This window comes from Triturus cristatus, chromosome 8 (assembly GCF_964204655.1).
Source record: "Triturus cristatus chromosome 8, aTriCri1.1, whole genome shotgun sequence".
In the NCBI taxonomy this organism is placed as follows: domain Eukaryota; kingdom Metazoa; phylum Chordata; class Amphibia; order Caudata; family Salamandridae; genus Triturus; species Triturus cristatus.
The window spans coordinates 1,627,126,268-1,627,141,806 of NC_140591.1; the positions used below are offsets into that span (position 1 = coordinate 1,627,126,268).

The 15,539-nt window shown below is 45.8% G+C and overlaps 1 protein-coding gene across 1 annotated transcript in view; it reads left to right on the forward strand.

Moving 5' to 3' along the window:
* Positions 1-15,539, forward strand: part of LOC146808456 (transient receptor potential cation channel subfamily M member 2-like) — a 694,250-nt gene that overhangs the window by 388,205 nt on the left and 290,506 nt on the right. The gene's annotated exons all lie outside the window — the stretch shown is intronic.

Sequence of the window (15,539 nt, forward strand, 5' to 3'; positions counted from 1 at the left end):
CTGAGGGAGGGTGATGAGCCCATCCATACGATCAATGGGTTAGTTTTCATTTACTGACATACTGAGGGAGGGTGATGCGCCCATCCATACAATCGTTGGGTTAGTAATCATTTACTGACATACTGAGGGAGGGTGATGCGCCCATCCATACAATCGTTGGGTTAGTAATCATTTACTGACATACTGAGGGAGGGTGATGCGCACATCCATACAATCATTGGGTTAGTAATCATTTACTGACCTACTGAGGGAGGGTGATGCGCCCATCCATACAATCGTTGGGTTAGTAATCATTTAATGACATACTGAGGGAGGGTGATGCGCCCATCCATGCAATCGTTGGGTTAGTAATCATTTACTGACATACTGAGGGAGGGTGATGCGCCCATCCATACAATCGTTGGGTTAGCTTTCATTTACTGACATACTGAGGGAGGGTGATGCGCACATCCATACAATCGTTGGGTTAGTAATCATTTACTGACATACTGAGGGAGGGTGATGCGCCCATCCATACAATCGTTGGGTTAGTAATCATTTACTGACATACTGAGGGAGGGTGATGCGCCCATCCATACAATCATTGGGTTAGTAATCATTTACTGACATACTGAGGGAGCGTGACGCGCCCATTCATACAATCATTGAGTTCGTTTTCATTTACTGACATACTGAGGGAGGGTGATTAGCCCATCCATACAATCGTTGGGTTAGTAATCATTTACTGACATACTGAGGGAGGGTGATGAGCCCATCCATACGATCAATGGGTTAGTTTTCATTTACTGACATACTGAGGGAGGGTGATGCGCCCATCCATACAATCGTTGGGTTAGTAATCATTTACTGACATACCGAGGGAGGGTGATGCGCCCATCCATACAATCGTTGGGTTAGTAATCATTTACAGACATACTGAGGGAGGGTGATGCGCACATCCATACAATCATTGGGTTAGTAATCATTTACTGACATACTGAGGGAGGGTGATGCGCCCATCCATACAATCATTGGGTTAGTAATCATTTAATGACATACTGAGGGAGGGTGATGCGCCCATCCATGCAATCGTTGGGTTAGTAATCATTTGCTGACATACTGAGGGAGGGTGATGCGCCCATCCATACAATCGTTGGGTTAGCTTTCATTTACTGACATACTGAGGGAGGGTGATGCGCACATCCATACAATCGTTGGGTTAGTAATCATTTACTGACATACTGAGGGAGGGTGATGCGCCCATCCATACAATCGTTGGGTTAGTAATCATTTACTGACATACTGAGGGAGGGTGATGCGCCCATCCATACAATCGTTGGGTTAGTTTTCATTTACTGACATACTGAGGGAGGGTGACGCGCCCATTCATACAATCAATGGGTTAGTAATCATTTACTGACATACTGAGGGAGGGTGACGCGTCCATTCATACAATCATTGAGTTAGTTTTCATTTACTGACATACTGAGGGAGGGTGATTAGCCCATCCATACAATCGTTGGGTTAGTAATCATTTACTGACATACTGAGGGAGGGTGATGAGCCCATCCATACGATCAATGGGTTAGTTTTCATTTACTAACATACTGATGGAGGGTGATGCGCCCATCCATACAATCATTGGGTTAGTAACCATTTACTGACATACTGAGGGAGGGTGATGCGCCCATCCATACAATCCTTGGGTTAGTTTTCATTTACTGACATACTGAGGGAGGGTGATGCGCCCATTCATACAATCATTGGGTTAGTAATCATTTACTGACATACTGAGGGAGGGTGATGCGCCCATCCATACAATCGTTGGGTTAGTTTTCATTTACTGACATACTGAGGGAGGGTGATGCGCCCATTCATACAATCATTGGGTTAGTAATCATTTACTGACATACTGAGGGAGGGTGATGAGCCCATCCATACGATCAATGGGTTAGTTTTCATTTACTAACATACTGATGGAGGGTGATGCGCCCATCCATACAATCGTTGGGTTAGTAACCATTTACTGACATACTGAGGGAGGGTGACGCGCCCATTCATACAATCATTGGGTTAGTAATCATTTACTGACATACTGAGGGAGGGTGATGACCCCATCCATACAATCATTGGGTTAGTTTTCATTTACTGAAATACTGAGGGAGGGTGATGCGCCCATCCATACAATCATTGGGTTAGTAATCATTTATTGACATACTGAGGGAGGACGATGACCCCATCCATACAATTATTGGGTTAGTTTTCATTTACTGACATACTGAGGGAGGGTGATGAGCCCATCCATACGATCAATGGGTTAGTTTTCATTTACTGAAATACTGAGGGAGGGTGATGCGCCCATCCATACAATCGTTGGGTTAGTAATCATTTACTGACATACTGAGGGAGAGTGATGCGCCCATCCATACAATCGTTGGGTTAGCTTTCATTTACTGACATACTGAGGGAGGGTGATGCGCCCATTCATACAATCATTGGGTTAGTAATCATTTACTGACATACTGAGGGAGGGTGATGCGCCCATCCATACAATCGTTGGGTTAGCTTTCATTTACTGACATACTGATGGAGGGTGATGCGCCCATCCATACAATCGTTGGGTTAGTAACCATTTACTGACATACTGAGGGAGGGTGACGCGCCCATTCATACAATCATTGGGTTAGTAATCATTTACTGACATACTGAGGGAGGGTGATGACCCCATCCATACAATCATTGGGTTAGTTTTCATTTACTGACATACTGAGGGAGGGTGATGCGCCCATCCATACAATCATTGGGTTAGTAATCATTTATTGACATACTGAGGGAGGACGATGACCCCATCCATACAATTATTGGGTTAGTTTTCATTTACTGACATACTGAGGGAGGGTGATGCGCCCATCCATACAATCAATGGGTTAGTTTTCATTTCCTGACATACTGAGGGAGGGTGATGACCCCATCCATACAATCATTGGGTTAGTTTTCATTTCCTGACATACTGAGGGAGGGTGATGACCCCATCCATACAATCATTGGGTTAGTTTTCATTTACTGACATACTGAGGGAGGGTGATGCGCCCATCCATACGATCAATGGGTTAGTTTTCATTTACTGACATACAGAGGGAGGGTGATGCGCCCATCCATACGATCAATGGGTTAGTTTTCATTTACTGACATACAGAGGGAGGGTGATGCGCCCATCCATACGATCATTGGGTTAGTTTTCATTTACTGACATACTGAGGGACGGTGATGATCCCATCCATACAATCATTGGGTTAGTTTTCATTTACTGACATACTGAGGGAGGGTGATGCGCCCATCCATACGATCAATGGGTTAGTTTTCATTTACTGACATACAGAGGGAGGGTGATGCGCCCATCCATACGATCATTGGGTTAGTTTTCATTTACTGACATACTGAGGGAGGGTGATGACCCCATCCATACAATCATTGGGTTAGTTTTCATTTACTGACATACTGAGGGAGGGTGATGCGCCCATCCATACAATCGTTGGGTTAGTAATCATTTACTGACATACAGAGGGAGGGTGATGCGCCCATCCATACGATCATTGGGTTAGTTTTCATTTACTGACATACTGAGGGACGGTGATGACCCCATCCATACAATCATTGGGTTAGTTTTCATTTACTGACATACTGAGGGAGGGTGATGCGCCCATCCATACGATCAATGGGTTAGTTTTCATTTACTGACATACAGAGGGAGGGTGATGCGCCCATCCATACGATCATTGGGTTAGTTTTCATTTACTGACATACTGAGGGAGGGATATCATAAAACATCACTTAGTAGCGATTTTCTTAGTTTCTTAGCCTGGATTATCAAGTCAGGTGTACTGGTTAGTTATTATAGTAAAGATCTATGAATATCACTTTTAGTTTTTAATTCAACAGGTGTTGCATGACTAGGGCCTTCAATCGGTGTGTAATTCCCATTTTAGTGCACATATGTAGAGGTTATATGATCAAACACTGACCTGCAGGTGGCATAATAAAACACGGCTAAAATGTCCACTGTCGGAATGGATTTACAAATGAAACCATCAACCTTTCTAAAATGTTCAAGAGAAGGTGGTAATGCAAACCCGTTGAGCACGTAGAAATGTGAGAGGATTTAAGAAAACTTGAAAACCCTCACACATGGTCGAACCTCCACTCATACGGACGAGCTGCCAGCGTGTTCCGGGGACTGATTTTAGCACCTCAGAGGCAAGGGGTGCACAGATGGTGGTAGGGGTCGCAAGGGACAAGCCAGTGGTCGCAGCTGCGACCCCTAAATGGCATCTTTGTTGCTAGGGTTGGTTGTAAAGGAAGGGTTATGCATAAAGCAATGCAGACGAAGCGGTTGCCCCATTTTCCTTCAGCTGTGAGCAGAAGGTAAGTGTGGATGGAGACACACATGTTTTTTCCAGGTGTGTTCGAGCACCTGTTAAAACGTGTAATCTTGCAGGGCTGTATAAACTCTCCTTACTCCCCCATTATCCTATATGTCTCCATGCCATTCAAGCTCGATATTAATTCAGGGATGTATGTCTTGACGAGAGGAGAGCTACGTCTGATTAATTAAAATCATCCTGAGCTAGGAGCAACACCCCGCATTCCATAACTCCAGGTATATCAGACCGGATTACAATAGTGACCCCCACTGGAAGTTTTACAGTTTGTTATTTTCCCGATGCAGCAGGCAGGATTGCTGGCAGTGATTTCTTAAAGAGCTTACCTCTGTGTAACACCTGCACCCAAGCAATGAAGCAAGAGTCTGGCAGCAGGTACACTCTCGCACCAATCCAATAACATCAGCCATGTACCTCTGCCATTCAGAAGGAATCATCATTCAAATATCGATTTCATTTTCGGAAATGTCATTTTGTCCTCAAACACCACCCTTCTCTTACACATTTTTCTGTAAAATACATATGTTTCATCAGGGCCGGCTTTAACCCTGGCGGCGCCCAGTGCGACAATCATTTTTGGCGCCCCCTCACCCCATGACCGCCTCCTTGGATTTTCTCACTACCACCAGACAAAAGTGCCCCTTATCTCTCCAGTCATAAGCTATTATTAAACACAGCCCCCCTTCCTGAGGTCGGCGCCCCCCTCCACAGGTCAGCGCCCAGTGCGGCCGCACAAGTCTCACTGCCCTAAAGCCGGCCCTGTGTTTCATTTTGGGGAAAAGAAAATTTAATTCTAAAGAAGAATTTTCGTTTATTAACGCTTGGTTTCAAAATCCTGCATTTCGCATGAGGTCAGAGCGTGGGTGGCAGACAGAGGCTACCCGAAGGGTCGGCGCGCTTTGAGCTTGATGGCCCAAGAGAACCTTGAGGTGACCCGCAGCAGGCACTGGGCTCGAGCCTTCAGTGGTCCACCCACCTCTACCACATAATGGGCATTAAGGGTACAAAGGCATAGCAAGGATATGATTTGAGTGTCATCAAAAATAGGGTGAAGCATGGGTACCAACAACACAGGGCAGGACTGCTTCTTTCAAAACTTTTTCACTCCACCATATTCCAGTGAGTGGGACTGTGAGACTGTGTGTTCTCTCCCCATGAGCACATTCAAATGATTCCTGTATTCTTCTCACATACTTACTACCAGTCTTTAGCTTGATTTAAGTTTTTTCCTATTGCTTTGAAAAAAATAAAGCTTTGGCAAAACCAGTAGGTCTCGCTACTTGAGAGCTATTGACTTTATCAATGTGTCCTAGCCATGGTATAGGGCAGCATGGTTTCTGTGCAGCATGGCTAAACGTTATTATAAAAAAGGATATGTGTTTTTTTACCTTTCTGCGTGCCTTTCAATAACTCTTCTATTGCTTTTTAGGTCTCGCCTGAGACAGCGCTTTAGCGCTGCTCTGGCGAGACTTATAGTAAGCACTTTTGGAAGTGGAAACGAGTGCATTTCAGGCCGCCAACTACAGTGCATGTGCTCCGGGCGCGCGCACCATTTGGCAGCCTGAAAGCATTCGTTTTCTTTCACTTTCGCGGCCGCACGGCCGCCCGCGAAAAGTGCTCACCATTTGCCAGCCTGCATTGCCTCTCTCCCCTACCCCCTCCCTTATCCTCTCTGTTATCACACTCTGTAGTGTTCCAAAGAATGTAAACAGGACCCCGCTTCCCGGAGTCTGATTGAAGTCATGCCGTTTGTTAGGCACTGCTTCAAAAAGCCATTATTAAAGTTAATGAAGACACAGCTTAACAAAGCTCCGGACCTCCTCAAGGTTAAACACCCATGTGTGCAAGTTGGTAAATTTACATCAACACAAACATTCAAGAAGAGTGAAACTTCCATCCGTATGATTTCTATCCTCCATTTTACATGCCTCAATGAATGCAAGCAGGACACCCGCTTCCCAGAGCCTAATTGAAGTCATGCCGATTTTTAGAGCACTACTTCAAATAGCTGTTAGCAAAATATGCTAAAGCATGGCTTGCCGCAGTTACGGACCTCTTCATTCCCAAACTTAACTGTCCATCCTGCCGGCTATGTCTAACGAGGTATTTGACACTCTGAGCCTTAAAATTAAATCTGGCTCCCCCTTAGACCCATTGAAGCCGGAGTTCCTTATTCGTCTCCCGCCACTCTGTCGTGAACCCATTTTGGACGTGATTAATCTTTCCCTCAGGGAGGGCGTGGTCCCGCCATCCTGGAAGCAAGCTGTGGTCAGCCCTATTCTGAAGAAATCCAACTCTGACCCCTTGCTCCCGGAGAATTACCGGCCCATCTCCCTCCTGCCTTGGACCGCCAAGGTCACTGAGGCACACGTGAATTCCATCTTGTCTGCCCACCTCTCTCGTAATAACATTCTTGACGAGAGTCAAAATGGTTTTCGCGCCCAACACAGCACTGAAACTGCTTTGCTCTTCATGACCGAGCATTTGCGGTCAGTGCTGGATGCGGGGCAGACTGCGGCACTCCTATTGTTAGACCTGAGCGCCGCGTTTGACACGGTGTCTCATGACATTCTGATGCGGCGCTTGGAGGAAGTGGGTATTGGGGGGAAGGCTCTTCGGTGGTTCCGCTCCTTCCTCTCGGACCGGTTTTTCAAAGTAGCCATTCCACCTGGCCAGTCCTCTTTCCATTCTTTGGAACTGGGAGTCCCTCAGGGTTCTGCTTTAAGCCCCACATTGTTCAACTTGTATGTGAAACCGTTGGCCGCTGTCGTCAGGCAATGTGGCCTTACTATGACATCGTATGCCAACGACACGCAGCTGGCGGTGACACTCAGTGGGGACCCTGAGGTGACTGCGCCCAGGTTCCGTGCAGGACTTATAGCTGTGGCTAGCTGGATGCGTAGCAACTGCCTACAGCTTAATGCTAAGAAAACCGAGGTCCTGGTTGTGGGGAAGCAGGCGGAACTTTGGGGAGACCAGTGGTGGCCTTCTGAACTCGGGGTGTCCCCCATTCCAGCGGCCGAAGTTAAAAATCTGGGGGTGTGGCTGGATTCCAATCTTTCTTATACCAGCCATACAAAAAAGACAGCAGCTACCTGTTTTGGTATTCTGCGAGGGCTGAGGTCAGTCCTCAAATTCTTTGACCTCCCCACTCGGCAACTGGTGGTTCAGGCCTCTATTCTTTCCCGGCTGGACTACAGGAGTGCCTTGCTTCTTGGAGTCAACCAGGCTGAGGCTACTAGGCTTCAGAGGGTGCAGAACGCTGCTGCACGGGCCATTGTTGGCCTTCCGAGACGAGGCTCTGTCTCTGCTGTTCTGACCTCCCTTCACTGGCTTCCGGTCAGACAGAGAATCAAATTTAAGGCTCTCTGTCTGACATTTAAGATCCTGAAGCTTTCCTCTCCCCCTGCTTTGGCGTGCCTTATTTCTCCTTACGTCCCCACGCGGTCTCTCAGGTCTGAATCTTACCATCTGGCGACTAAGCCTAGGTTCAGGCTGAGTAGGATGGGAGGACGCTCTTTTCGTGTTCTGGCGGCTGATCTATGGAATTCCCTTCCTTTACATATTCGCGCCCTAAACAGCCTGACTCTTTTTAGACGCGCCATTAAAACACATCTGTTTGCCCCTGCTATCTGATTTCTCTTTTCTTGGCCTTGACCTGTTGTGTTGTGTACCTGATCAGGCGCCAGGACGCCCCTTCGCTGGGGCAGCTGTGCGCCTAATAAAAGTGAATAACATAACATAACATAACATAACTCCAACCCCTCCCTCTCTTACACTCGCTAACTCCCACTCTCTGCTCCCGCATACTGTTGTTATTAAGATCAGCTGTCGCCCGACATAGTTTGTCTCTCCCTGTGCGCCCCGTAGAACACACGGGCAGCCAGTTTCATATTTTGCGGGGGCTCACTTTAGGCCTTTAGGGGTTACTACGTACTACTAGCTCCTTGGGTCTGCCTTATAGTTTGCAACCCGGTAGCCGCCTGCTGAAGCCCGCTTCCTGAGATCCAGTGAACATCTGTTTTGGTTTGTGCCCTTATTCCCAGAGTGCATCTGTGCACTGTTCAGCCCGTAATTGTCAACTTTTCTTTGCAATTCCCTGATGGTGCTAAACAACAGCGACTCCCCAGCCTCCACTGCAGCGGGGCTGTTCTAGGAAGTGTCCTCTAATAAGAGCAGGCAGGAGTGCATTATTGCCTTGCGTCTATCATCTTCCCTCTCTCCCGTCGCTGCTCATGACCCCGCGCCCCCTTCTATCTGGTAAATAATCCGAGAACTGTTTTCACTTTCGGAACCGGCAGCAGATGTCTTTCATTAGTCTGTCCAAACCTGCCATTGTGTGCCATCAATGCTGCGGCAGTCCTGGAGAAATGTGTCATGAGTGCTTTTGTGTGTGCGTCTGTGCGTGTATCAAAGACTGTGTTCACATTTGTGTGTGTTTGTGCATGTCTGTGCGTGTGATGGTGTGTGCATGTACTTTGGTGTTTTGGTACTAGAGCATGTGATTCTATGTGTGCTTCTGCGCGCAGATGTTTCTGTATGTGTGCTTATGTCTGCGTGTAATAGTGTGTGCATGTATTTGAGTGTTTATGTACTAGAGCATGGGATTGTATGTGTGCTTGTGCGTGTGGATGTTTCTGTATGCGTACTTGTGTGCGCGCTTCTGTTCGCGTATGAGAGTGTGTGCGCACGTGTGTGTGCTTGTGCATGTCTGTGCGTGTGATGGTGTGTGCATGTACTTGGGTGTTTTTGTACTAGAGCATGTGATTCTATGTGTACTTCTGCGCGCAGATGTTTCTGTATGTGTGCTTATGTCTGTGTGTGTAATAGTGTGTGCATGTACTTGAGTGTTTATGTACTAGAGCATGGGATTGTATGCGTGCTTGTGGATGTTTCTGTATGCGTACTTGTGTGCACGCTTCTGTTCGCGTATGAGAGTGTGCGCGCACATGTGTGTGTGCTTGTGCATGTCTGTGCGTGTGATGGTGTGTGTGTCTGTGTGTGTGTGTTTGCATGTACTTGTGTTTATGTCCTTGGGTGTTTTTGTTCTGGAGCATGTGATTGTAAGAGTGCTTGTGTTTTTGGTAGTTTCTGTATGTGTGCTTGTGTGTGTGTGCTCAAACAAACAAACACACTGGTTTCCATAGGGTGCATATAGTTAGAAGTAATTACACTTTTTGTCCACTTAACCGCACAACACTTTGTATAATTTCATATTTTTTATTTCTTCCGTCCTATTTTAACGTTTTGAAAGTGCAACTGTTAGAGCGGGAACGGAAAGGGAACTTTAAAACAACATTCTGGTCTCGGTTTGAAACTTCCCACTTTGTTGTTTCCATCAATATGTACAAGTTGATGAAAGCCGCAAATACAGCTCCTACCAGTGATACCGATCTTAACCAGGAGGCGACGTTTCTCTGTATTGTACCACTGCAGACTCCACATCAAACACATCTACAAACTATTCAAACTTTTCACACCACTCCAGACTTCTTGGCGCATCATTCGGTCTTCTTCCGAAACCGAGGTGTGAACGCTTTTCAAACACATTCAGCTGAAAGGGTGCCACGGCAACACTGATAACTATCTTAATTAGGAGGCTAACTTTCAGTTTATTGTAGGATTGCTGTTTCCTTACACAGCAGATTCCTTTTTTTTTTTATCCTTTCTTTTTTTCTAAAACAACGTCTACAGTTAATTCAATGCCTTTGCTAGCTTTCGTTTTACATTTTGCTTACACAAACATTTACATGTAAAAATGCAAGTGCAGAATGCTTTACTCACTATTTTGCTCGCATAGTAAACATGAACTCACCATAACAAGCATTTGCAATGTAATAGGTCTCGCAGTTGTTAAGAGTTTGAGCTATTGGCACTGTAAATGGCAATGCCTTTTATTTATGTGTGGGTTTTTAAAACATAAATAAAAGGCATTGTCATTTACAATGCCAATAGCTCAAACTCGTATAAATGCGAGACCTATTGCATTGCAAATGCTTGTTCTTTATTTTTAGCCATGGTGCATAGCAGCCATGCTGTCGTGTTCTGTCTGATAGAACTGACACACACTCGTGCCTCTGAAGGGTCACAAAGCCTGGATGATCTTCGTAAGATGGAACTGAAGTTTGCCAATCACAGGCCGAGCCAGGGCTTCTGAGAGGCTAGCAAGGCTGAGACAGAGCCCTTCATGCTAGGGGGAAATCTGTCAACTCTCAGGCTGCTGTCTCTGCAGTGCAGTTCAAAATACATTTAAAAAGTGCTATGACATGGCAAGTGCTGGCTGCGTTATAGCGCCTTTGTTTCTTCTGGCCGGTGGGAGAGGGCAGCATAGACCATTGGAGCGCGGGTAGAAGGGAACAGCCAACGGGAGGGAGGGTGGTCAGCAACCGGGCAGTAAAAAACCACTATGACGCACCCAGCGCTGGACGTGTCATAGTACATTTTTTTCTAATGGCGGTTGGGGGAGAGCACCGACAGCGGGAGGGTGGCGGGTGTCAGGCCCAAGTTGCTGCTTGCCTCACATGCCTCCGGGAGGCATCCCATGGACGTTGCGGTGGGCGTTCCCACTCAGCAGCCACGGTTTTTGACACATTCCCAGATTTACAACATAGCGTAAATCTGGGAATGAGTCAAAACCCAGCGCCTCCCCAGGGGTGGCGTTCTGGCTGTTTTTGTGTAGGGAGGTTTTGGGAAAGCCCCTTTCAGCCACTGAGTTGTTCCGGTTACTCCCTGCCCCGCTTCATCAGCTTATGATTGTTTCGAGTGACTTTTACATAAAAGTGGGTTATTACACCTCTAGTCTCAAAAAATGTGAAGCACAAGGGACACTGAGAAGAGACTGTGCACACATTTTTTTCCCATGGAATGGCATGGTGAGCAAAAAAACGATGGATTTAAGCCCGGGTCTCTGTACTGGGGTGAATGTATGACATTGTTCTGCATTCTGTCCATCAACTGTTGTGTTTGCACATTTTTTTCCCTGTCCTCTCAATCTAGTGAAATCCATAATTGTACGAATAAATGAGAATTGAAAGACAGGGGATTGAACCACCCTGAGAGCCAAAGCCAGGGCATCAAGAGTATGCAAATAAGCAATGACATGGCTGCTTTATGCATCTGGTAGGGTCAGTCCCACAGCAGTGTCAGGGTACCATCACACCTGCAGGCGACAATGCAGCCAAGAAACTCAGTCAGTGCCCTCATCCTCGGCCAGATCCAGTCTCCTCTTCTGCATCACAGGTCGCTGCAGCTGCCATGAAGCCAAAACCCAGATTGGTGCGAAGCTGTCAATGTGTCACATCCCATACAGTATCAGGAACCCTTGGCCGGTCAGAGAGTTTATCTGGCAGGGATGGTGGTATTTCACAAGTAGACTTCAGAATCCATCTCCCCTAGAATAAAACAGTTTGGCTTTCATATCCACATGAATGCAGTTATAAGTCAGGGAGAGGGGACGGTAAATGTGAATAGTTGTTGAAGCGTTTCTCTTGACATATACTCAGATTTTGAAACAATACATAAAAGCTAAATAAGAAACCTCAACACTTGGCACTAATAATGGGATTCTATAGTTTTAATTAGAGTTTATTTAGAAGATGTTTAGGAAAAGGAAAAGCATGGCCATAATGGGGCCAGCAAGCATCCCAGGGTGATATTTGAATTCTGACGATTGCCTTTGTCTCCAGGTACAAGCTCCTCAAAGCTGCAGCGTGTCTGAGTTTTATAAATCGCTGTTACTTAGTGTCAATCAAGGAATCAATTAAAGTACAGCTAATCACCCAATAGGGTATCTAGACGCTTGCAGGTCCCGAACGCTTATTCGAACAGCCAGGTCTTGAAGGCCGTTCGGAAGTCCAGAAGAGAGGGGATGGTCCGGAGGTGCGTGGGGAGGTGGTTTCAGGTCTTTGCTGTGATGTGGGAGGAGCGTCCTCCACTTCTACTTTGGTAGATGTGCGAAGTATGGGCAAGTGGGAGGGAGGTGTAGTGTAGTCTTCTCAAGGGTTGGTGGAAGTTCAGGCAGTGGTTAATGTAGGCTGTTCCTTGGTTGTGTAGAGCCTTATTCTGTACAGGGAGCCAGTGGAGTTACCTGAGGTGAGGTGTGATGTGGGTTCGTCGGGGAAGGCGAGCATGAGTCTGGCTGCGGCGTTCTGTATGGCCTGAAGTCTCTGTAAGAGGTGTGCAGTGCTTCCTACATAGAGGACGTTGCCGCAGTCCGGTCAGCTAGTGGTGAGGGCCTGTGTAATGTTGCGTCTTGTGTAAGGGTAGCCACTTGAAGATCTTACAGAGCAGGCACAGGTTAAAGAAGCAGGCAGAGGAGACAGCGTTGATTTGTGATTTAATGTTGAGCTTGTTGTCAATGATGATTCTGAGGTTTCAGAAGTGGTCAGAGGGAGTGGTGCGTGTTCTAGGTCTGATGACCATCAGGAGTCACTCCATGTGATGCTGCTGGGGCCAAAGATTAGTACTTCTGTCTTGTCTGTGTCCAGCTGCATGCAGTTGTTCTTCATGCAGTCAGCAATGCTTGTCATGTATCTGTGGAAGTTAGTTCTGGTGGTGGTGATGTCGTCAGTGATTGAGAGGATGAGTTGGATGTTGTCTGTGTGGGAAAGTATGTTGAGACTGTGGGATCTGATGATGTTGGCCAGTGGAGTCATTTATGCATTGAAAAGGGCTCTCCTTGGGTTCAGAGATGAAAAGGTGGGAGGTGGATCCACTGGGCTGTTCTGGTGAGGAAGGGGATGATCCATCTAAGCTCATCCCCTTGGATGCCAATGTGGTGGAGTCTTTTGATCAGCGTATGGTGTGATACGTTGTAATTATACAGTAGTGCTTACCTGAGAAGAAGGTAGATATTTAAGTGATGATTGATGTTCCTAAATGAACAAGTGATTAAAATATCAATGAATGAACAAGTAAATAAACATTCTAATTAAAAATATGGGAAATACATATAACACACCTCCTAAGAGAAAACGATTCCCAGACGTCAATCACAGGGAGAGGTTGCCAGTGGTTAGATAGATGCCTTTCCAGGCATTTTCCAGTTATATGAATCAGATTTTGTTTTCCTTAGAGAGTATCTTAATTCGGGAGCAGGGTGATGATTCTGGGTTTTGGCAACACAGGCTGAGGTGCACACGACAGGGTAACTCCAGGCAACAAAATGGACTTCGAGCTCAATTAAGTTGGAGTGAACATTTATGGCCTGAAGATTTAGGCTAGTAAACTTTATTTGTATTTCCCTTGTTTGGCTACCACTGGAGCGGTTAGAGCTCTTGCAAATGTGATGGTATTTCCTGAGCTCTAAGATGATTTGGTGCATTCAAGAGGTATATAAGAAACTGTGTTTTATGGCCCTTGGAAGAAATTGGGGTATTTTTTCAAGGGGTGGGTACCCACCTCAGGTAACAACCAAAATATTTGTAGCGTGAATGGCTAAAGTCACTAAATTACCCTGACCCCAAACCCCTGGTAGCTGTGTCACAGATTAGACAGGATTAACTTATTAGTAAGTATTTATGCAGTACTTAAAACAGCAATAAAGAGGAAATGCAATACAATGAAACTCCTAAAATGAATTTAAAAATTAGAGCACAATTTAATAAACAGAATTACATCAAAATGACAAACATCCAATAAGGGGAACCAGAGATATGAATTTTTTAAGTTTCTAAGTGGAAATAATGCCAAGAAGCACGATTTGCAAGTTATAATCAATGTTTGCAGTAGATCAGGATCCAGGCGCAATTTGATGCTGACCGCAATGAAGTTTGGGTCAGATACACCAATCAGGTTTGTCCTGGCCAAAAGATTTTACCTTCTGACTTTAGACCCTGTAGTCCCAATTCCCCAAGGGAGTACACTTCTAAAGCCCCAAGGACCTCAGGGCAGGCACACAATGTGTCAAGTGGAGTCTGGTCCAGGTCCAGTTGCCACTTATCAGCTGGGCAGTTCTGGAAAATCATCTTGGAGATTGTTGTATCCCTGTAGCTTGAACAGGAGGTTAGCCATACGGCTCTATGAGTTAATTTATTTGTCCCGGTAAAAGGTAGAGAGCAGGTACTGTCCTCCAGGGTAATTCTCAGGGTGCAGACAGCAGGCTCAGTCCTCATCTGATCTTGCCCTCACTAATGGGGTAAAGGTTCCCTTGGGCAACTCTACCCTCTTCGGCCATTATCAAGATGGCTGAAGTCTTTGGCCTCACTAAACTTGTCCACTGACAGCTGCGTATTGTACTATGCTAATTTGACTGTCCTCCCACATCTAACTCTAAAATCCAGTTTTAGGAAGGTCCTCTGAGACAGAAGTCTGGTACAGCAGAGGTGAGTTTTCAGCAACCAGAAAAAGGATTTACAAGAATTGTTTGGCATCCCATCTTTACCCTTTCAAGTGTGCCCCAGGCGGAATTTGGAAAAATCCAGCAAACCTGTCAAGCAGGATGTGGCATTCAAGCAGGATTTGACCCTTTATAGTCAAAAAGGGGCCTGGTGGGTTTGTGCCTTGCCTAGTTGTGGGGAGGGGGTGCCCTGTCTAGGTGTCAACTGACATTTGCTAATGACAGGGCAGGCTTCTTTTCAGTGCATCCTAAGCGTCATATGATAAAACACCAGGAGACTTGTCAAGGAGAATGTGACATTCCAGCAGCATTTGATACTTTGATGTCAAAATGGATCCTCAAAGACCCACCTTGCATATTCTATCAGGTTCAGAGATGTCATTTCTGCCCATTCACATCAGCCTATATTTTGATCCTGGGAGTAAGTTCACCCCTAATTCACGTCTATTCAAACACTAATAACTGGCTCACAGAAGTGGGAGAGTAAAATGCAGATTCAGCTTGATGGGAGTTCAGGCACGGCAAAGTTAACTCTGTAAAACTCCCCTTTCCAAAATATGTATTACAAATCTGGCTTCACCAGTGAATTCAGCTTGTAATATTTCAGAAAGTCCAAAAATGAAATTTGTACCCATTTCCCAGCCAGAGATTGCAAGTATTAAACGTTATATTGTACACCATTCCTTTTTATGGAACAGCCAACCCTGCTACATTGAAAATAGCTTGTAGGACCTTTTTACCATAAGTATATGTTTAACATAACACTTTTACATGTCCTATTTTTA